Genomic DNA, 23,776 nt, shown 5'->3' with positions numbered 1-23,776 from the left:
TTTGGGTTTGTTTGTTGGTTTGTTTATTTTCGCTGTGGATCCTAATAATTTTATTGTTAAAATGACGTGTCTTTTGCAGCAACATAGATGGAACTGGACCCCACAATTATTTCATTAATATGAAAGAACTTAGACACTTAAATATTTCATATTCTCACTTACAAGTGGGAGTTAAATAATGGGTACATATGGACATAAAGAGTGGAATAACAACCGTGGGAGACTCAGCAGGGTGGGAGGACGGGAAGGGTCTGGAATGAGAAGTCACTTAATGGGGTGAGGGTTAAACAAAAAGATACTGCTGTGATACTTCTTTGAGTCACTACTATGCAATATACCAGGGGTGTGAAAAGAATGTAAACACATTTTAAGAGATCTTGTTGGAAGTAAAATTGATCATCCCCCCAAAGTTTGTGAATTGCAGGTAAAATGGATTTCTGTAACATGTCGAGGTACAGTTGACCAGTAATGGAACCTTCAATTCAACTTTGAAAAGCAATACATAGATAACATTGCCTCAAATGTGAATACCGCTTTTTGGCACCATCTGTATTCATGTAACTAGTCTACACATGTGCCCCCTAAATCTACACAAATAAAAAAATAATAGATCCTTGGGGTTATGTTCTGATCTCAGCAGACTGTCAACAAAGAGGAGATGAGTAGAGAAAGGGCGATTTAAGGGCAGGAAGCATGTGTGAGGCTGCGGTGGGTAGAGAAAGATTTCTCAAACAAGGAGTAGGACATAAAGAAGAGAAAGTTTACTGTCTCCCAGAGAAAAAGAGAGAGAGAGGAGGAAAGGGGGACAGATGACACAGAACCCCAAAAGAAGAAGAAGTGAATGCCAGCCCTGAGCTTCAGAGCCTGGGGATTCTTAGAGCAAATAATTAAAAAAACCAAAGCAAACAAAAAGTCCTGGAACACACCGAAAAGTGAATTATCTGAAATGGTTATTATATTTCTTGAAGGAATGAGTCTGAAAATGCTTTCAATTTTTATTTTCGTTCTATACAAGTCACTTTTTCTTTTCTTAAACACTGTTCAGGTTAAAAAAAACAAACAAACAAAAAAAAAAACGAGATACTAAAATAGAATTACCTATGAGGAAAAGCAGTCACGTTAAATTGACCCATTGCTAATTAACATTAATTTTATTTATTTATTTATTTTTATTAACATTAATTTTAAAAATCCTTTAAAAGGTTCACATTAACTTGATCAACATTTATTTGAATCATGGTAAGTGGGGGGTCAATCACTCCTACCAGGGATCACAATGAATTGTGTTATTAAGAGACTATTCATTCAAGTCTGACTGCTGTGGTTAGAGCTTCCTGCACTCTGCGGAAAAGATGTGGTGACAGTGAGCAAACTTATCTGTCCCCAGTTTTAAGGGGAACTTTTCTGTCTCCAGTTTTAAGGGGGGACGCTTTCAATTTTTCCATTCAGTGTGATGTTGCCTATGGGTATGTCATGCATGGCTTTGATAACTTTGAAGTATCCCCCATCTATGCCTGTCTTGTTAAGCCTTCTAATCATAAAGGGGTGCTGAATTTTGTCAAATCCTTTTTTTATTTTTTTGCCTCTAGTTATAGGACCATATGGTCTTTGTTTTTGCTTCTCTTTGGATGGTGAATTACATATATAGATTAGCATATGTGGAACCATTCCTGCATTTATGGGATGAAGCCAGTTTGTTCACAGTGAATTGTTATTATGATTATTATTTTGGACGTGCAGCTGGATTCAGTTTTTCATAAGGGATGGTGTTTTCTTTCTGTCATTGTTGAGTCCTTCCCTGGCTTTGTCAAGGTGACACTGGCTTCAGAGAAGGAGTCAGGGAGGATTCCTTCTTTCTCAAAGTTATGGAATACTTTTGCAGTATAGGTACCAGTTCTTTGTAGGTTTGGTCAAATTTAGGTGTGAAACCATCTGATTCAGGACTTTTTCTTTCTTAGAAAGTATTTTTTTTTTTTAATTGCTGCTTCAATTTTGGTGCTTGATATAAGTCTACATTCAGCAGTTCTATTTATTCCTAATTGAGCCCAGGGAGGTTGTGTATTTCCAAGAATTTGTCCATTTCTTCCACATTTTCAAGTTTATGTGAGTACAGTTTTTTACAGTAGTCAGAGATATTTTGTATTTTCAGGATACCAGTGGTGATTTCTCCTCTTTCATTTTTCATTCAGCTTATTAGAGTCCTTTCTTTTTGGCTTCTGGCTAATCTAGCAAGAGGCCTGTCAATTTTTTATCTTTTCAGAGATTCAATGTTTTGTACCATTAAGCTTCTGTGTAATTCTTTTTTTATCAATTTAATTGCCACTCATTCTCTTCCATTAAGATGGCAAAAGTATGTCAATAGTTTAGGCACCTACTTTGATTAATTGTACTACTTCTTGATTGAGATCCAATAAACTAAACTTTTGATCCAAAATAAGACATTTCAGATTTAATGACCTAAATAATTTGTTGAATGTTTTTATCACAAAGAACGCTGGATATTATTAAATGTTTTTCTATGTTCTTTGAGAAGGCTATGTCAGTCCCTGCCCCCATTTTCTATAAATATGTTGTATTAAATCGATGGATTTTTATATGTTGCAACCACTTGAATTTCTGAAATAGATGATGGTCATGATATGTGACCCTCTGCAAGTGTGTTTCACTTCATTAGTATTTTGCTGAGGACATTTACATCTGTATTTATAAGGAATATTGATCTGTCCTTTTTTTTTCTCTTACTATTGGTATAGTTTTGGTATCTTGGAAATATAGCCTCGTAGAATACATCAGGAAGTGTTTCCTCCTCATCTGCGTTTTCGAATGGTTTGAGAAAGATTGGTATTAATTCTTTAAAATGTTTGATAGAATTCACTAGTGAAGCTACTTGGCCTTAAGCTTTTCTTGATTTGAAGTTTTTTGATTACTAACTTCATAGCTTTACCTGTTATAGGTCTATTCATAATCCTAAATTAGTTTTGGTAATTTTTTTCTAGGAATTAGCTCATTTCTAGGTTGTACACATTTTTTTTTTTTTGCATACAGTTGTTCAGATAGCTCTGCTATAATTCTTTTTTTAAATATATATATTTTTTAACTTTTAAGGGCAAGGGTAATGTCAATTTTTTAGAATTTTAGATGATTTAAAAAATGTAAACTTTTTTTTTTTTTTTTTTAGTCATTCAGCTAAAGACAAATCAATTATGTTGATCTTTCCAAAAACTCATTTATGGTTGTGTGTCAAATTTTTTCTATTGTCATTTCTCTTCATTATTCTTTTATGTCTGCTATAATGCTTACTAATTTTTTTTTCCTTGCATTGGTTTAGTATGCCCCTATTTTTCTGCTTTTTAAAGAGGGAGTTTAGGTTGATTCAAGATCTTTTGTCTTTTTTGGAAAATGTAGAGATTCAAAATTTTCAAGCTGTTTAAAAGATACAAGCTTCTCTCTAAGAACTGCTAGGGTTGTGTTCCATAAGTTACAGGATGTTGGGTCTTTGTTTTCATGTACCTTATATCTAACATTTCTTGTGATATCTTCGCTGAGTCAGTGGTTAATTAGAAGTTTCTTGCTTAATTTCTCTGTATTTGTAAATTTCCAGATTTTCTTCTGCTAGGGATTTTCATTTTATTCCACTATGGTCTGAGAATATACTTCATAATATTTCAATCTTTAAATTTATTAAGACTTTCTATGGCTTGGTACATTATCTTCCTGAAGAATATTCCACTACATACACTTGAAAAATATGAGCATTCTTCTTTAGGCAGGGGGAGTATGTTACAACTAGTTGACTAATATTCTGCTCAAGTCTTCTATTTTCTTGCCAATGTGTCATCTAGCTCTATTATTAAAAGTGGGACACTGAACTGCCCACGGATGTTCTTTGACTATGACCTTCTCCCTTTATATTTTTCAGTCCAGGTTTCATATATGTTAAGAATCTTTTGTTATATGCACATATGTTTACAATTATTACATATTTTTGATAGATTGACTCTTTTATCATTATGAAATGTCCTCTATCTCTCATAACCTTTACTGTTTTAAATTTCTTTCTATCTGTTAAAAGTGTAGCCAATTTAGCTTTCATCGGCTATTGTTTATACAGAGTTATGTTTTCCATCATTTTACTTTCAAGTTATCTGTGTTTTTTAACCTAAAGTGAATTTCTTAAAGCAGCATATACTTGGGTCATGTTTGGGAGGAAGAAGAGGTGTTTTATCCGTTCTGACAATCTTTGCATTTTAACTGATGAGTTTAATTCATTCACGTATTGTGTAATCACTCATAAGAGAGGACAAACTTATACCATTTTTTTAATTCTTTTTATGTCATCTTTATTTGTTTCTCAATTCTCCCATTACATTCTTCTTTTGTCTTAAATAGATATTTTATGGTGTACCCTTATAATTACTTTGTTTCTTACTATATATTTTAGAGCTATTTCTTTCTTTTTTTTTTTTTTATTGTTGGGGATTCATTGAGGGTACAATAAGCCAGGTTACACCGATTGCAATTGTTAGATAAAGGCCCTCTTGCAATCATGTCTTGCCCCATAAAGTGTGACACACACCAAGGCCCCACCTCCCTCCCTCCTTCCCTGTTTCCGTTCCCCCCCACATAACCATAATTGTCATTAATTGTCCTCATATCAAAATTGAGTACATAGGATTCATGCTTCTCCATTCTTGTGATGCTTTACTAAGAATAATGTCTTCCACGTCCATCCAGGTTAATACGAAGGATGTAAAGTCCCCATTTTTTTTAATGGCTGAATAGTATTCCATGGTATACATATACCACAGCTTGTTAATCCATTCCTGGGTTGGTGGGCATTTAGGCTGTTTCCACATTTTGGCGATTGTAAATTGAGCTGCAATAAACAGTCTAGCACAAGTGTCCTTATGATAAAAGGATTTTTTTCCTTCTGGGTAGATGCCCAGTAATGGTATTCCAGGATCAAATGGGAGGTCAAGCTTGAGTGCTTTGAGGTTTCTCCATACTTCCTTCCAGAAAGGTTGTACTAGTTTGCAGTCCCACCAGCAGTGAAAAAGTGTTCCCTTCTCTCCACATCCACGCCAGCATGTGCAGTTTTGAGATTTTGTGATGTGGGCCATTCTCACTGGGGTTAGATGATATCTCAGGGTTGTTTTGATTTGCATTTCTCTAATATACAGAGATGATGAACATTTTTTCATGTGTTTGTTAGCCATTCGTCTGTCATCTTTAGGGAAAGTTCTATTCATGTCTCTTGCCCATTGATATATGGGATTGTTGGCTTTTTTCATGTGGATTAATTTGAGTTCTCTATAGATACTAGTTATCAAGCTTTTGTCTGATTGAAAATATGCAAATATCCTTTCCCATTGTGTAGGTTGTCTCTTTGCTTTGGTTATTGTCTCCTTACCTGTACAGAAGCTTTTCAGTTTAATGAAGACCCAATTGTTTATTTTTGTTGTTGCAATTGCCATGGCAGTCTTCTTCATGAAGTCTTTCCCTAGGCCAATTATCTTCCAGTGTTTTTCCTATGCTTTCTTGGAGGATTTTTATTGTTTCATGCCTTAAATGTAAGTCCTTTATCCATGTTGAATCAATTTTTGTGAGTGGGGAAAGGTGTGGGTCCAGTTTCAGTCTTTTACATGTAGACATCCAGTTCTCCCAACACCATTTATTGAATAGGGAGTCTTTCCCCCAAGGTATGTTCTTGTTTGGTTTATCAAAGATTAGGTGGTTGTAAGATGTTAGTTTCATTTCTTGGTTTTCAATTTGATTCCAAGTGTCTATGTCTCTGTTTTTGTGCCAGTACCATGCTGTCTTGACCACTATGGCTTTGTAGTACAGACTAAAATCTGGTATGCTGATGCCCCCAGCTTTATTTTTATTACTAAGAAGTGCCTTAGCTATACGGGGTTTTTTCCGGTTCCATACAAAATACAGAATCATTTTTTCCAAATCTTGAAAGTACAATGTTGGTATTTTGATAGGAATGGCATTGAATAGGTAGATTGCTTTGGGAAGTATAGACATTTTAACAATGTTGATTCTTCCCATCCATGAGCATGGTATGTACTTCCATTTGTTAATATCCTCTGCTATTTCCTTTCTGAGGATTTCATAGTTTTCTTTATAGAGGTCCTTCACCTCCTTCGTTAGGTATACTCCTAGGTATTTCATTTTCTTTGAAACTATGGTGAAGGGAGTTGTGTCCTTAATTAGCTTCTCATCTTGACTGTTATTGGTGTACACAAAGGCTACTGACTTGTGGACATTGATTTTATATCCTGAAACATTACTGTGTTTTTTGATGACTTCTAGGAGTCCTGTGGTTGAGTCTTTGGGGTTCTCTAAGTATAAGATCATGTCGTCAGGAAAGAGGGAGAGTTTAACCTCCTCTGCTCCCATTTGGATTCCCTTTATTTCCTTGTCTTGCCTAATTGTATTAGCTAGAACATCCAGCACTACGTTGAATAGTAAAGGTGACAGAGGACAACCTTGTCTGGTTCCAGTTCTAAGAGGAAAAGCTTTCAGTTTTACTCCATTCAGTAAAATATTGGCTGTGGGTTTGTCATAGATAGCTTCAATCAGTTTTAGAAATGTGCCACCTATGCCTATACTCTTCAGTGTTCTAATTAGAAAAGGATGCTGGATTTTATCAAATGCTTTTTCTGCATCTATTGAGAGGATCATGTGATCTTTATTTTTGCCTCTGTTAATATGGTGGATAACGTTTATAGACTTGCATATGTTAAACCAGGCTTGCATCCCTGGGATGAAGCCTACTTGATCATGATGAATGACTTTTTTCATGATAAGCTGTAATCTATTGGCTAGGATTTTGTTGAGAACTTTTGCGCCTATGTTTATGAGTGAGATTGGTCTGAAATTCTCCTTTTTGTTTGGGTCTTTTCCTGGTTTTGGTATCAGGTTGATGTTTGCTTCATAGAATGTGTTGGGGAAGATTCCTTCTTCCTCAATTTGTTGGAATAATTTCTGCAGTACAGGAATAAGCTCTTCCTTGAAGATTTGATAGAATTCTGGAGTGAAGCCATCTGGACCAGGGCATTTTTTGGTTGGAAGATTTTTTATTGTTTCTTTGATCTCAGTGCTTGAAATTGGTCTGTTCAGGAGCTCTATTTCTTCCTGGTTGAGTCTAGGGAGAGGGTGTGATCCCAAATATTGATCCATTTCTTTCACATTGTCAAATTTCTGGGCATAGAGTTTCTGGTAGTATTCAGAGATGATCTCTTGTATCTCTGTGGGATCAGTTGTTATTTCCCCTTTATCATTTCTGATTGAGGTTAGTAGAGATTTTACTTTTCTATTCCTCGTTAGTCTGGCCAATGGTTTATCTATTTTATTTATTTTTTCGAAAAACCAACTCCTTGTTTCATTAATTTTCTGAATGATTCTTTTGTTTTCAATTTCATTGATCTCTGATTTGATTTTGGACATTTCTTTTCTTCTACTGAGTTTAGGCTTAGATTGTTCTTCTTTTTCCAATTCCATAAGATCTCTTGTGCGATTGTTGATGTGCTCTCTTTCTGTTTTTCGAATGTAGGCATCTAAAGCGATGAATTTTCCTCTCAAAACTGCTTTTGCAGTATCCCACAGGTTTTGGTAGCTTGTGTCTTCATTGTTGTTATGCTCAAGGAAGTTAGTGATTTCCTGTTTTATTTCTTCCTTCACCCATCTGTTATTCAACAGAAGATTGTTTAATTTCCATGCCTTTGGGTGGGGTCGAGCATTTTTGTCAGAGTTTCACCTTTAGTGCCTCATGGTCTGAGAAGATACAAGGTAAAATTTCAATTCTTTTGATTCTGTTGATATTTGTTTTGTGTCCCAGGATATGATCAATTTTGGAGAATGTTCCATGGGGTGATGAGAAGAATGTATATTCTTTATCTTTGGGATGGAGTGTTGTATATGCGTCTATCAAGCACAGTTGTTCTAGGGTCTCATTTAAATCTCTTATATCCTTGTTTAATTTCTGTTTAGAGGATCTGTCCAGCTCTGTAAGAGGAGTGTTATGGTCCCCTGTTATTATGGTATTATCAGATATCATATTGCTCAGACTGAGTAAGGTCTGTTTCAAGAATCTGGGAGCATTTAAATTGGGTGCATAGATATTTAGAATTGAAATGTCTTCTTGTTGTATTTTTCCCTTGACCAATATAAAGTGACCATCTTTGTCTCTTTTGACTTTAGTTGCTTTAAATCCACATGTATCTGAAAATAAGATTGCAACTCCTCTTTTCTTCTGAATTCCATTTGCCTGAAAAATTGTCTTCCAACCCTTGACTCAGAGCTTTCATTTGTCTTTTGAAGCCAGGTGTGTTTCTTGCAGACAGCAAATGGATGGCTTGTGTTTTTTAATCCAGTCAACCAATCTATGTCTCTTCAGTGGGGAATTCAAGCCATTTACATTTATTGAGATAATTGATAAGTGTAGTAGTATTCTATTCGTCTTATTTTGTGAGAGTCCATTGCTTAGTTTTATCTTTTGCATCAGTGTGGAGGTTAGCTTCTGTCCTTTAATTTGTGAGTTCTTACTTTGCTGCTGATCCATTGTGGTGGTCAGTGTGCAGAACAGGTTGAAGTATTTCCTGTAGAGCTGGTCTTGTTGTGGCGAATTTCCGCAATGTTTGTATATCTGTAAATGATTTGATTTCTCCATCAATTTTTAAGCTTAGCTTAGCAGGGTACAGAATTCTAGGCTGGAAATTGTTGTGTTTAAGTAGATTAAAGGTAGATGACCATTGTCTTCTTGTTTGGAAAGTTTCATTAGAGAAGTCTGCGGTCACTCTGATGGATTTGCCCCTGTAGGTCAACTGGCGCTTACTCCTGGCAGCTTGCAGAATCTTTTCTTTTGTCTTGACTTTGGACAGGTTCATCACAATGTGTCTTGGAGAAGCTCAGTTAGAGTTGAGGCGACCTGGGGTCCGATAGCCCTCTGAAAGCAGTGTGTCAGAATCTTTGGTGATGTTTGGGAAATTTTCTTTTATAATATTCTCTAGTATGGCTTCCATTCCTCTGGGGCATTCTTCTTCCCCTTCTGGAATTCCTATAACTCGTATGTTGGAACGCTTCATAAAGTCCCATAATTCTGACAGTGAACGTTCTGCTTTCTCTCTCTTCTTTTCTGCCTCTTTTACTATCTGAGTTATCTCAACAACTTTGTCTTCTACCTCTGAAATTCTTTCTTCTGCATGGTCTAACCTGTTGCTGATACTTTCCATTGCATCTTTAAGTTCCCTGATTGACTGTTTCATTTCCTTCAGCTCTGCTATATCCTTTTTATATTCTTCATATCGTTCATCTCTGATTTGATTCTGTTTTTGCATTTCCTTTTGGTTATTTTCCACTTTATTAGCAGTTTCCTTCATTGTTTCCATCATTTCTTTTATTGTTTTCAATATGTATATTCTAAATTCCCTTTCTGTCATTCCTAACATTTCTGTATAGGTGGAATACTCTGCAGTAGCTACCTTGTGGTCCCTTGGCGCGGTTGTTCTGGACTGGTTCTTTATGTTGCCTGGAGTTTTCTGCTGATTCTTCCTCATGAGTGATTTCTTTTATCTGTTTCCTTGCCCTAATTTTCCTTTCACTTCCTCTTGCTCTTTAAGTTCTCGTGTCTGCGGACTAAGGGTTACAGGACCAGAAGTGTGAGAAGGTTGAAGAGCAAAAAAGGGATGAAGGAAAGGAGGACCGAGTGATAAGAAAAAAAAAGAAAAATAGAGAAAGGAGAGGGGGTGGGTAAAAGGAATATTGACATAAAGAAGAGAGGCACAGAAAGAGGGAGACAGAGCAATACAGATGTCCAGCAGGGTACTTTGATACAACCTTAAAAAAAACCCCACCTTCTGGGGGTGCCCTGTTGGGTGGTTCCCTTGAGGTCAGCAGCTCTTTGCTAACCTGATCAGACACAGTACCCCACCTCCACCAAGTAGAGAGGAAAGACAAAAATGCTATAAATCAAACCAAAACAAGCAAACAGAAAACTTTACGGGATAAAATTGGCTGGAAAAAACAAATTATAGCGGTAGAAACACTAACAAAAATGAAGTTCTAATTATTGAAATAGGCAGCAATGGGAAATGATAATTAAACTAGAAAAATTGAGAAAGAAAAAGGATCTGTATGGAAAAGATTGAACTTATAAAACAAAACAACAATCAACAACATCAAAATAAACAAAAAAACAACCCAACCAAAAAAAAAACAAAAAAAACAAAAAACACAACCAAAAACAAAGCAATATGTATATGTTTTTGAATATTGTCTGGGCAACACATGGTCTTCTGGGGTATGAGATGTTAATTACAGCTCTGATACAACTGGAGGCTGCTAGTTTCTCAAACCCCAGCAGGTAGACACCCTAAATCTCTCTTCAGTCCACTTAAAAGGCACTTTGAACTTGTTCACTTGCTGAGCAGAAGCTTTCCCAGGGAAGTGCTTATCACTGGAATCACTGCTGAAGTGGCTATCCACTTACCCTGTATGCCAAAACTGGTCTCCCTCTGCCCCTGAGGGTTAGGGCTGCAAGGCGGCTCATACCCCGCCCTTAGGCTACTTGGTTGCTGGGTTACCAGCTCCCACCCAATTCTAGCTCTGCGACCCTGAGGGCAGAGCTTGCCGGGGCAGATCGCTCACAATGGCTGCCTGTGACCCAGAGCCAAACACTATTAGCTCCGTCTTGCTCAGCGGCTCAGACTGGGGCCCTAGACAACGGCCAAAGTTCTCCGCACTCCTGCTCAGGCTCTCCCCAAGGCAGTTCAGCTGAGTGCCAAGTCCAAAGACACCAAAACAGTTCACAGGTAAGGCCTTTCTGGTTTGCAGTCTCACTGCTACTGAACTTACAGTTGCGGGCGGGTTTAGATGGATTGAACACACGCTACCACTTGCCGGTTTTCCACTGTTTTAGTCCTCCTCTTGGGGTCCAGAAGTCTCTCGCTGACTCCCTGTATCCTCTCAGGGGTGATATTAGGCAGATCCCACCAGCCAGAGATGCCTGGAGTCCTATCTCCCCAGACTCATGGTGCCCAGATGCAAGGAAGCTGTTACTCGGCTGCCATCTTGCTCCGCCCTCATGCATTTGCAAGTTTGTGTGGACCTCTGAGTTCAAAGACATTCAACATACACTGTGTGTGTTTCAAGAAGGGACAGCTGGGAGGAGAGGTTGTTGAAGCCTGCTAAGTTTCCGAGCTATTTCTTTAACATTTACCTTGTGTATTAAAATTTATGACAATCTACTTTGGATTAACAATGACTATCAATAGTATACAAAAATTTTGATGTTTTATAGCTCCATTGCTCGTACTTTATGCTGTTATTAACAAGTTATTTCTTTATATAGCACATGTCCATTAATATAAATGTGTAATTTTTGCTTTATGAAGTTGTCTTTCTAATTAGATAGAAAAAAGGATTTTAAAAGAAAAAAAAATGTGCATTAACATATTATTTACATAGAGTTACCTTTCCGATTGTTCTTTATCCTTTCTATGGACTTATAATTCAGCAGTCTTTCATTCAGGCTGAGAATGCTTTGGCATTTCTTGTAGGGCAGTTCTGCTAATGGCGGAACTTACTCAGCATTTCTCTATCTGGAAATATTTAATTTTTACTTAAATTTGGAAGGATATTTTTGATGAATATAAAATTTTGGTTGAAACTATTTTTGTTTCGACACTTTACGTATGATGTCCTCTGACCTCTGCTATCCATGGTTTTCAAGAACTTGTGAGGTGCTGATCATTCTGGAGATCTTTCACATGAGATGTCCCTTTTCTCGAAACATTTGCTGGTTTTAAGACTCTTTGTCTTTGGTTTGCCACAGTTTGATTGTTATGTGTCTAATTGTGATTTCCTATAGTTTATTTTATTTTTGGTTCATTTAGCTTTTGGATGTGTTTAGCTGATGTTTTTCACTAAATTTGAAAATTCTGAACATGACCTCTTCTAACATCCTTCTTTACTTTTCTCTCTTTCCTCTCTTTCTGTGATTCCAGTTATGCATGTGTAAATATGCTTCACGATGAACAACAGGTCTCTTTGATCTCTTATCTTCATTCTTTTTCTTTATGTTTATTTATTTATTTATTTATTTTTTGTAGAGAAAGAGTCTCAAGAGTGCCATGACATCACACAGCTCAATGCAACCTCCAGTTCCTGCGCTAAGGCGATTCTCTTGCCTCAGCCTCCGGAGTAGCTGGGACTACAGGCGCCCGCCACAACACTGGCTATTCTTTATGTTCTTTATATTCAATGATCCTAATTGATTTATCTGTGAGTTCATGGAGTCTGTCTTCTGACGTTGAATTATCTGATGCGCCTTGCTAATAAATTTTTCATTTCAATTACCGTACTTTGAATTGAATTGCTAATTGTTCCTTTTAAAAAAATAATTTCTACCTCTTTATTTAGTAGTCTCCAACCTTTTTGGCACCAGAGACTAGCTTTAGGAAGACAATTTCCCCCTGGACCATGGCAGGATGGGGGTGGAATAGGAGGCAGGCTCCAGCAGTGATGCAAGTGCTGTGGAGTGGCTGTGAACACAGATGAAACGTCACTAGTTTGCCCACCACTCACTTCCTGGAGTGATGGTTGGAGACCACAGGCTTTATTGATAGTCTTTCTTGGCGAAACATTATTATGATTTTCTTTTATTCTTTGGACATAGTATCCTTTAGTTCATTTTCCCCCCTTTTTTTTGAGACAGCATCTCATTCTTTTGTCTATGCTAGAGTGCAGTGGTGTCATCATAGCTTACTGAAACTTCAAGCTCCTGGGCTCAAGGAACCCTCCTGCCTCAGCCTCCTGATTAGCTTTGACTTCAGATGCACATCACTATGCCCAACTGATTCTTTTAAATTCTTTTTTGTAGAATTAGGAGTCTCACTATGTTGCTCAGGCTGGTCTCAAACTCTTGATCTCAAGTGATCCTCCCTCCTTAGGCTCCTAAAGTGCAAGAAATTCGGGCACAAGTCATTGTGTCTGGTCTCCTTTAGCTCTTTTGTCACATCCAATATAGATAATTTGAAATCTTTTCCAGTAATTCCAATGCCTGTTCTTCCTCAGGCACAATTTCCAGTGAATCGTTTTCTCTGCTGTAAATGGGTTATGCTTTTTTTCTTTGCATGTTTTACATTTGTTGTTGAAAGCTGGTCATTATGTGTTATCATAATGTAGCAACTATGTAAATCAAATTCTCACCCCTCTCCAGGGTTTGTTGTCATCTCTGATGTACTTATTTAGTGACTTTTCTTAATTATATAAACTCCGTATTACTTTGACTAAGATGGAGGCCATCAAGTCTCTGTTTTGTTACTTTAGTGGTCATCTAATGATTTGCAAACCATACATCTGATAAGAAATTAATATACAAAATATATGAGGAACTTGAACAATTCCCTAAAAAGACATCAAATAATCTGCTTAAAAATGGGATGAAAAAATGCTCAACATCATTTGGGGGATGTGAACTGAAACCACCCTACGATACTGCCACATACGTGTTAATCAACAGACTGAAAAACACTGGTGACTGTCGGCAAAAACAAAGAGGAAAAGGAACCCATTGTTGGTGGGAAAGTAATTATTTGAAACACTATGGAAAACACTATGGCAATGTTTAAAAAAACTAAAAATAGAATTACCATATGATATACCTATCATACTTTTGGGTATCCAAAAGATTTGGAATTGGTTATGTCAAAGAACACATCTGTACGCCCAAGTGTATTGTAGCAGTATTCACAATAAGCAAGATATAAAAATCAACATTAGTGTTTATCAAAGGGTGAAAGGATGAAGGATGCACAATGAAATGATTTATTCCTCACAAAGGAAGAAATTCTGTCATTTGTGACAATATAGATAGAATTGGAGAATATTATGCTTAGTGAGATGCACCACACACAGAAAAACAAGTTCATATACTGCGTGTTCTCACTTACACGTGGAATCCAAACCAACTGGACTCATAGAAGGAGAAAGAACAGTAGGTACCAGAGGCTGGAGGCAGGAGATGATAGTTACAGGAGAAATCAGTTGTCTTTTTTTTTTTTTTTAAGGTCACTTGCACAGTATGGTGAAGATACCTGATAAAGTGAATTCTATACATTTCTGTATCACTACCAAGATAAGTTTCTAATATTGTTTATTACAAATTTCTAACTATCAGAGGTGAAACATATGTTAATTACCTTAATTTAATTTTTCTATCTTATATTTAAAATGGTAACAACACTTTGTACTCCATACAGACATACAACTATAATTTGTCACTATATAATTAAATAAAGAAAATATACAGATAAATCATCTGCAAGACTCTTCACATGAAAACTGCTTGTAAAAGCAAGAGTGGCAAAGTGGCATATTCATACATAGAGAAATAGTTTGAAAAACTGCTGACCCCATACTGTGAATACCATGCCAATATTACAAAGAATAAAGTGGGGCTATGTATTGTCCTCAAGTATGTCTCTGGTACCTTTTGCTTAAAAACAAATTGCATCTGCAGCTCTGAGCCTTTGTGATGTGGGCCATTCTCACTGGGGTTAGGTGATATCTCAGGGTGGTTTTGATTTGCATTAAGCTGCAGATGCTGGCATGGATGCGGAGAGAAGGGGACACTTTTACTCTGCCGCTGGGACTGCAAAATGATACAACCTTTTTGGAAGGCGGTATGCAGAATCCTCAAAAAACTCAAATTAGACCTCCCATTTGATCCTACAATCCCATTACTAGGCATCTACCCAGAAGAAAAAAATAAAACCTTTTATCATAAGGATATTTGCACTAAACTGATTATCGCAACTCAATTTACAATCGCCAAATTGTGGAAACAACCTTAAGGTACACTGACCCAGGAATAGATTAACAAGCTGTGGTATATGTATACTGTAGAATACTATTCAGCCATTAAAAGAGGTGGAGACTTTATATCTTTGGTATTAACCTGGATGGAGATGGAATTCTTCTTCTTCGTAAAGCATCACAAGAATGGAGAAGCAAGTATTCAACGTACTCAATTCTAATATGAAGTCAGTAGATGATTTAATACAAGGTGGGGGGTAGGGGAGGGAGGGTAGGGAGGAGGGGGGTTGGAGGGGGTTGGGGAGTCACAGTGTATGGCACACCTCTTGGGGGCAGGACACAATTATATACTTAACAAATGCACTCAGTATAATCTAATTCTTTGTACCCCTCAATGAATCCCAAACAATAAAAAAAAATTAAAAAAAATTCATGATACATTTTTAATGAAAGCATATGCATTGGAATTTATATATTTAAATTGGCACATATACCTGAATAAATTTAATTTAAAAATCTTAAAAAACACATCTACAGTTACTACTTTCATGGTGAATGCAGTACCTGAATTGAAGAGATAAAACAGAAAATGGACTTGTGGCTGATTTTTTATTGTTTCAATTTTCGGGCATTTTAAAAACAAATACAAGGAAGAAAGTTAAAGTGTAAAACCTGTAAGGATATAATCTAAGATGGTAAAATTAATTACTTGTACAGATTAATATTAAAAGTATTTTGTTATTTTTCTGTTTATTTTCTTTCCAAATGTGAAGCTGCTTTGCTTTAGTGATAAGAAAAAATATATATATTTGCATATATATAATAATTCTGATTTAAGGGAGGGATATTTGATGCCATTTATCATTTCCAAATCAAGTGTGATTTCTCAGCATATGTGAAAGATGCATTAATACTAATTTTTTAAAATTAAAGACATTTACAATAAAATGCAAGTTCAAATGGAATTCTGTTTCTAACTCTAACCTACTAGTTAAAATTACATTTAGGTCTATCCATTCAAACCAATAAAACAGCAGTTCTCTACCTATGGATCGCAATTCCTTTGTAACAATGAAATACATTCTGCATATCAGATATTTACATTACGATTCATAACAGCAGCAAAATTACAGTTAAAGTAGCAAGGAAAATAATTTTATGGTTGGGGGTCAGCACAACATGAGGAACTGTATTAAAGGGTCGCGGCATTAGGAAGGTTGAGAACCACTGCAATAAAACATCATAGCAATTTCAATGTGAATCTATTATGAGGCTATTTTTCAGCATATTCAAATCTTTCTTATATCTAAATTTTATTTTCTTTCATCGTATTTTGGAAATTTGACAGGACCACTGGTCTGTTATCTTTGTCTGTAGGTCTCTACTCCCTTCTCTTTTATCTTTTCCTGGGAAGAATATGACCCTCGGATGGCAGTTTTTAGTCTATTGGTTCAGCCCAGTCTCATCTCACTACACTGTGGGTGGAGAGAGCCTGGCTCTAAATAAAGAGGTCACGTACTCACCTGGGAAGCTCACAAGGCTTCCACATGCCCGGCTTCCAACAACAGCCGTTTTCTACCTCTAGTCGGGCACTCCATAAATGAGAGTCCCCTCAACATTCCTTTACCAGACTGCGGCCTCCCCGTCACTTCCAAGTGACAGCTATGGCTCATTTCTTCTCTGGGAGGCTTGTTTCTTCCTCAGTAAAAAATAAGGTAAGTACCTCAAAGTGCTTTTAACACTAAAATTCTAGGCAATGTGTGAAACATGCTTGCCATCCTCCATGTGAAAACAGGATCTCAAGTATGTAATATTTCTATTTCAAAATGCAAGTGCCAAAATGGTTTGTAATTAATTAATATTCCACCGCATAGTAGCTGAGAAAATGTTGTCTAAGCTGAAGAATCTTGAGTGTTGGGTAAAAACCTGCACTGAGAGAGGAAAGTGAAATCAGGGAGGGGTTTCGACAAAGAGACCAGCACTCTGGGTCCACAGCCAGATGCCTGAGATCTTCTTCCCCCACCAGACAGAGTCTCATTTTGTCACCCTCTTAGAGTGCTTTGGTGTCATTGTAGCTCATAGCAACTTCAAATTTTGGGGCTTAAGAGATCCTCCTGCCTCACCCTCCTGAGTAGCTGGTATACAAGCATCCACCAAGATGCCTGGCTAATTTTTCTGTTTTTAACAGACATGAGTCTCACTTTTACTCAGGCTGGCCTCAAACTCTAAAGCTCAAGCAATTCACCTGCCTCAGCCTCACAGAGTGTTCAGATTATAGGCATACAGTACTGCGCCCAGCCAAATGCCTGATTCTAAGCTTGGGACCTTGAGAAAATTTCCTACCTTTCTTTTAGTTATTTATTTTTGTGTGTGTGCAACAGCTTCCTCATTTTTAAAGTGGGGATTACACATAGTGCTTTTAAATAGTATTGTTATGAGACCACAAGTCACTGCAGGTTAACAAGCTGTGCCTCTATCATAAAATATACTTCAATGCATGAGAAGGAAAAAAAAAATATCACCCTGAAAGCAGAGTTGAGATTGAAATCAAAAAGAAAACAGAATTTTTTTTTAGTTTGATCAGGTCCCAGTAGTATATTTTTGATGTTGCTTGAATTGCCTGAGGGGTCCTCCTCATAATCTTAGCAAAGTATCTCAAGAATGGAATAAAAAGTATCCAGTGTACTCAGTCTTACTATGAAACCAATTTATAGGTGTTTTTATGAAAGCTATAACCCAATTATAGCCCAGGAAGAAGGGGAAAGGGGAGCGGGAGGGAAAGGGGGGAGGGAGGGAAGGGAGAGGAAGAGTGATTGGTGGGACCACACCTATGTGCATCTTACAAGGGTACATGTGAAATTTACTAGGTGTAACATAATAACTAAGAAAATGCTGTGAAGGCTGTGTTAACCAGTTTGATGAAAACATTTCAAATTGTATATAAAACCAGCACATTGTACCCCATGATTGCACTAATGTACACAGCTATGATTTAATTAAAAAAAAAAAAAACAGAATGAACTTCTCGTAGACCTTTCTCCTCTCAAATACTCATGGAGAATGTTTGTGGTTGGAATGTAGGGTGGAGGTTAGGAAGAAGTCTCAGAAACCAAAAAGGCAAATACACTGTATCAGAACAAATGTAAAATTGTTTGATACCACCTGCTGGTTATTGCTAGAAATAGCAGAAACAACAGATTCTGATATCAAAATTGTTGGGAGTATTTTCCACTTCAAGTTAATGAACAAAATAATATCCTCCCTCTCCTCCTAAATAAAATAAAATAAAATCATATTTACCAATATAGTCTAAGTACACTCTGAAAGGTTATCATTTTATTATAACTCACAAATATACTACATCTGCATGAAAAAACCATTGAAACTTCCATGTGTTAGAGGGATGTCAGAATTGAACAACACACCTTTCTCATGAAGTTTAATTGACTGAAACTCTACAAATTTAAAGTTTGTGAAGATGTAGAAATAATTATGATCTAGAAGAAAATGTTTAAAAGGCTAATTATGGTGTGAATGACATTGTTGAAGCAATTACAAATTGTTTTGCTTATCTGAATCTATCATGAATTTAACATACACAAAACTCACCACCATCGCCTCCAACCCCTCTTTCCTGAAGTCCTGTTCCAGGTGGAAGACTCCAAAATCTAAATGATGTCATTTTCATATTCTAAGTGGAATTTGCACAGACCTGAAAATGTTGTTATTTGGGGCAACTGTACATGGGGTTTGCTCTACCTGGAATCTTTTCCTTATCACTTGTTCACCTCTTTTTCAAATAGCTAATCCTAGTTATTGACTTATTATTGAGTCTCAGCTAAATGTCAAATGCTTTTGAATCCGACTCATGAATTAAAAATAATAGCAAAGATTCCTGCACTCTGGAGTGCATATTCTACTGACTCCACAGTACATATCTCTGTCACACCCCAGCCTTGCAAATGTTTTCGTTAGTTTATACAACTGTATACCTCAATCAGCTGTGTGGATTACAGCCTGCTTGTCTTTACCCCCAAAGTGAAAAGGGTGAGTAGGAGTTCATTAAATCATTTTTTAGTAAATTAATAAACATTTCTTGAAACTACTCTCCTAATGATCTGTAATAGATAAACATTTCTTTATTAGGATATTTTTTAAAAATCTATTGCTTCTTTTATGAATTTAGTCTCTACTTTGTACTGGGCACTGTGGACGTGTAAATAGAATGTGAACAAAACCGGACGAGCTCTGTAAGAGATACTGAAACATTAGAGTACAAGGCCCCGTGTGGTGCAGTGGCTCATGCCTGTCATCCCAGCCCTCTGGGAGGTGGAGCTCACGCTTGTAATCCCAGCATTCCAGGAGGTGGAGGCACGTGGATCACCTAAGCTCAGGAGTTTGAGAGCAGCCCCTGAGCAAGACAGACCCTGTCTCTACTAAAAATAGAAAAACTAGCCGGGCATTGTGCCAGGCCCCAGTAGCCCCAGATACTCGGGAGGGTAGGCAAGAAGATTGTTTAAGCCCAAGAGTTTGAAGTTGTTGTGAGCTATGACACCATGGCCCTCTACCCAGGGCGACTCTGTCTCAAACCAAACAAAACAATTAGAGTACAAACTAAACTAGTATTACAACAGGTCAGGGTATGAACTATATTAGTGCAATCTATTTAGACAGTGAGATTGTAGAAGACTTTCATAAAGAAGTAAGGGGAAATACAGGATGGCCACAAAGTTTGTGTGCAATTTAAAATAAGCAACTAAAATAGGCTACTATTTTAAATTGCACACAAACTTTATGGCCATCTGTATGTCCCATTATTTCTTTACGAAAGCCTTATCCAATCTCACTGTCTAAACAGATTGCACTAATATAGTTCATACCTTGACCTGTTGTGATATTACTGTAGATAATGGTTGTCTATTTTAAATTGCACATGAACTTTATGGCCTCCCTGTATTAAAGGGGTGACCAGAAAAGGGAAGAGGATACTAAGGTTGGAAATAGTGTGTGCAGAAGCTCAGGAACACACTAAAGGTTAAAGGCATTTAGGAGGAATAAGAATGTGAGGCAAGAATAGAGAAAATAAGGGTTTCAGGAGAGAAGATGATGGGGGGAGGGCAGCAGCCAGACCGTTCAAGGTGTATTTTGGTAACGGTAAGGTAGCACCACTTGATTTCAGCAACAATGGGAAATGATTATAGAGTTCTAAAATATTTTAAAGAAAATAGTGACATGAACAGTATTTCTTATTTAAAAGATTACTTTGTCTACTATTAATCTAAGGTTAGGGTCATTTCATTTTCTTTTCTGCTCTTTTTCAAGATTCTTCTTCGTCTCTGGTTTACCACAGTTTAAGTATGATGTGACTAAGCGTGTTGTCTGCTGTTGTTTTTTATTTTTTTAATTTATTTTTCTGATGTTTTCTGAGTTTTCTGGACCCGCAGTGTTGTGTCTGACGTTGGTATTTGGAAAGTTCTTGATCATTATGACCTCACAGGTCTTCTTGGCTCTGTCTTCTCCTTGTGATCTGCTAACTGTGAGTGTATCAAAGCTTTTGGAATTCCAGCATAGTTTTTGAATGTTTTGTTCTGCATTGTTGATGCTGTTGTTTATTTACACCTGAATTTCAGTTTGGGAATTTTTTAATGACATATATAGAAGCTCATTGATTCTTTCCTTACAACTATATTGGGTTCATTGATGAGTTCATCAAGACATTCTTCATTTCTGTTGCTGTGGTTTTTATTTCCATTCTTCCTTTTGATTATTTCTTATAGTTTCCATCTGGATACATAACATTGTTCATTGCTTCTTCATGTTGTGTACTTTTCCCTTTCATCTCATTAATATGTTAATGATTATGACTGATGATATTTTAAATTCCCTGTTCCAACATCTGTGTCATGATTTTAAGTTGACTTTGTCTTTTCTGACTATGTGGGGGTTTTGGTTTGTTTGGCTTTTCCTTTTGTCCTGTGTTGCAACTTCTTTTGGGAACTGACTATGCTGATGTGGTAAGAGGACTAGCCCTTTATTGTTGGAGTTTCGTGATCACGATGGGAGTGGTAGTGGTTAGCAGTTAAGGCTGCTGCAGGACTCAAACTCCATTAGCATTTTCGTTGTTATCTTTCCCCCCGACTTACAACTTTGCTAAATTCTCCTTCTCAGGGAGAACATGTGCCTTGCAGTCCTTTCTGCTGTAAGCCACTGCTACTCTATTGGTAACGTGTAGGAAGGGAGATTGTTTCCTGATTAAATCTCACTTTTTTTTAGGGGCCAGAGTCTCAAGCTATATTCTTCACAAGTGCTTCTCAGATTCCTTTATTCCCTTCTCTGTCTGCTGAGTTCTAGTTTATCTCCTTGAAGCCCTGACCCTGTCTACTGAGTGTTTAGTTCCGCCCACCCCTCTTTAATGAGACTGAAGGCCGGCGGGGCTAGACAGCAGAAATGCTTTCCACTAGCTGGGGTAGGGCTCTGGCCAAGTCTCTTCCCCTGGAGGTAAGCTTTGTTCCAGAGAAGCCTGTGGGTGTATTTCAGAATTATTATTCTTCCCTGCTCCTTCACCTATTAGACTGAATATTCTTTAGATTTTTACCTGAGACCCTGACAGGATTCTTGGTGGTGACGTCCTGGAACAGGTGGTGCTCCCATAAACCTGTGGCCTGTTGGAGTTTCTCTTTCTGAGGCCAGTCCACACTGCACCTCCAGCAAGTCATTGAATTCCCATGGAAGGGCTCCTCCACGGATGGCTTCAGCAGCTTAGCTTCCAGGCAAAAGGATCTTGGCTATGTCTCTGTGGATGTGCCTGATTAGTCACAACTTAAGGGGGACAGTTTGTATGCCACCTCAGTTCTCTAATGAATACAATAAAAGTCTTTAATTTTCAGTTTATTCAGCTTTATCTTATAAAGATAGGAGTGGTCACTTGCAAGCTTTGCCCGGCAGCACTGAAAGCTGAAGCTTAGTGCCTTCATCTGAATACATTACTTAGCCTAAGCCTATCTTCCTTCCTATGTTATTAGTTATTAGTGAGATGTTTTTTTCTTCTGTTTTTTTGGTTGTGTTTAGGGTAGTTGGGTGTGACAGATAAAAAAAGCACTGGCTAAAAGTTTATTAAAGCAATAATAAATCATGGGCAACGTTTGGGAATTAAAGAATAAGATAATATCAGCAGATGACTGATATTCAACACTGCAAATTCACAAGTCTCTGAACTTGGCCAGATAATTAAATTTGGAACACAGATGCTCTAACAGTTCACTGCATTCCTTCAGACTGAATCTTAAGAAGGGAACTTGGGAAACATTTAAAAATAAATTAAAAATGAATTCTAATAGCAGAGGGTTGTTATAATATCATCGTCTATACTATTTTAAAATAATTTGTTAGAAAAAGGAAAATTCAAGAAGTCAGCTACTATTTAGTCACTATGTACCTTATTTATTAAGTCAGCTTGCCTGATTCTTCCCACCTCCATTCTCAACTGGCTTGATTATATTTTTGGAAAAAAAAAAAAAAGACCTATAAAATTTAGTCAGATTATTTAATGCTTTCACCATAAGCATAAATAAAATCATATTAAGATTGAAAGTAAGAAGAAAACTCTTAATGTCACTCAAATTATTGACATCTATATATCGTAGCTGTTAAATTAGTAAAACATCAAAAACCTTCATGGTTCACATTGAAATTTATTTGTAAACGATATGAATATGAACGTGCACACACAGGTATATACATGGAATCAGCTATGAGGGCCAGGTAATAGTCTAGTTGTTGGCTGAATCCCTTTATGCTACCAAATACCACCTCATATATTTTTATAACAGACCACACCATAATGTATTTTCATTGTTTACCTGATTATCTCCTCAAATAGCCTCTAACATCTGGAACAGTTCCTGTTTTTTTTTTGTTTACCATTATATATATATATATATATATATATATATATATATATATGGCCTAGAATAGTGTCTGACAGACATTTTAAGATTGAAGGAATCAGTAAATATTGTTTACGAAGCAACTACACCTATTTGTGTGCAGTAGACATAGTAACAAGAGGGCATATACGTGTATGTTTAGGGTTAAATACACAAACACAGGAAAACAGGCTGACGACAACTGTTTTGGTTTTTTTGTTTGTTTTGTTTTTCAGAATTCAGTGAGTAGGGAAATGGTACCATGGGGGAGCTGGCACTAGAGAAATGTACAGTCATTCCAAAAGAGTTATTAAACAAACATTTTATGTGGTCAATAAAAAAACGCATTTCACTTGTATGTTTTTTTCCTGAGTTAAGTGTTAGAACAGATATTATGCTAAGCACTAACTAAAGACTATTCTCTGGAGTGAGCAGGTAGGAAAGGAGCCAAGATCAGATGAAAGTCATGGAAAAAGCCCAAGTGCCCATCGATCCACGAATGGATTAATAAATTGTGGTATATGTACACCATGGAATATTATGCAGCCTTAAAGAAAGATGGAGACTTTACCTCTTTCATGTTTACATGGATGGAGCTGGAACATACTCTTCTTAGTAAAGTATCTCAAGAATGGAAGAAAAAGTACCCAATGTACTCACCCTTATTATGAAACTAATGTAGGACCTTCACATGAAAGCTATAACCCAGTTACAACCTAAGAATAGGGAGAAGGGGGAAAGGAAGAGGGGAGGTAGGTGGAGGGAGGGGGATTAATGGGATTACACCTGCGGTGCATCTTACAAGGGTACATGTGAATCCTAGTAAATGTGGAACGTAAAGGTCTTAGCAAAATAACTAAGAAAATGCCACGAAAGCTATGTTAACTAATGTGATGAAAATGTGTCAAACGGTCTATGAACCAAGTGTATGGTGCCCCATGATCATACTAATGTACACAGCTATGATTTAATAAAAAAATAAATAAAAATTAAAAATTAAAAAAAAAAAAGAAAGTGTTTTTCGTCTT

The 23,776-nt window shown here is 36.9% G+C and overlaps 1 protein-coding gene across 5 annotated transcripts in view; it reads right to left on the bottom strand.

Annotated features, from left to right (window-relative positions):
• GABRA2 (gamma-aminobutyric acid type A receptor subunit alpha2) overlaps positions 1–23,776 on the bottom strand; it is a 168,646-nt gene that overhangs the window by 35,227 nt on the left and 109,643 nt on the right. The gene's annotated exons all lie outside the window — the stretch shown is intronic.

This window comes from Nycticebus coucang, chromosome 23, assembly GCF_027406575.1.
Source record: "Nycticebus coucang isolate mNycCou1 chromosome 23, mNycCou1.pri, whole genome shotgun sequence".
Classification (NCBI taxonomy): Eukaryota; Metazoa; Chordata; class Mammalia; order Primates; family Lorisidae; genus Nycticebus; species Nycticebus coucang.
This window is presented reverse-complemented; position numbering and strand designations above follow the sequence as displayed.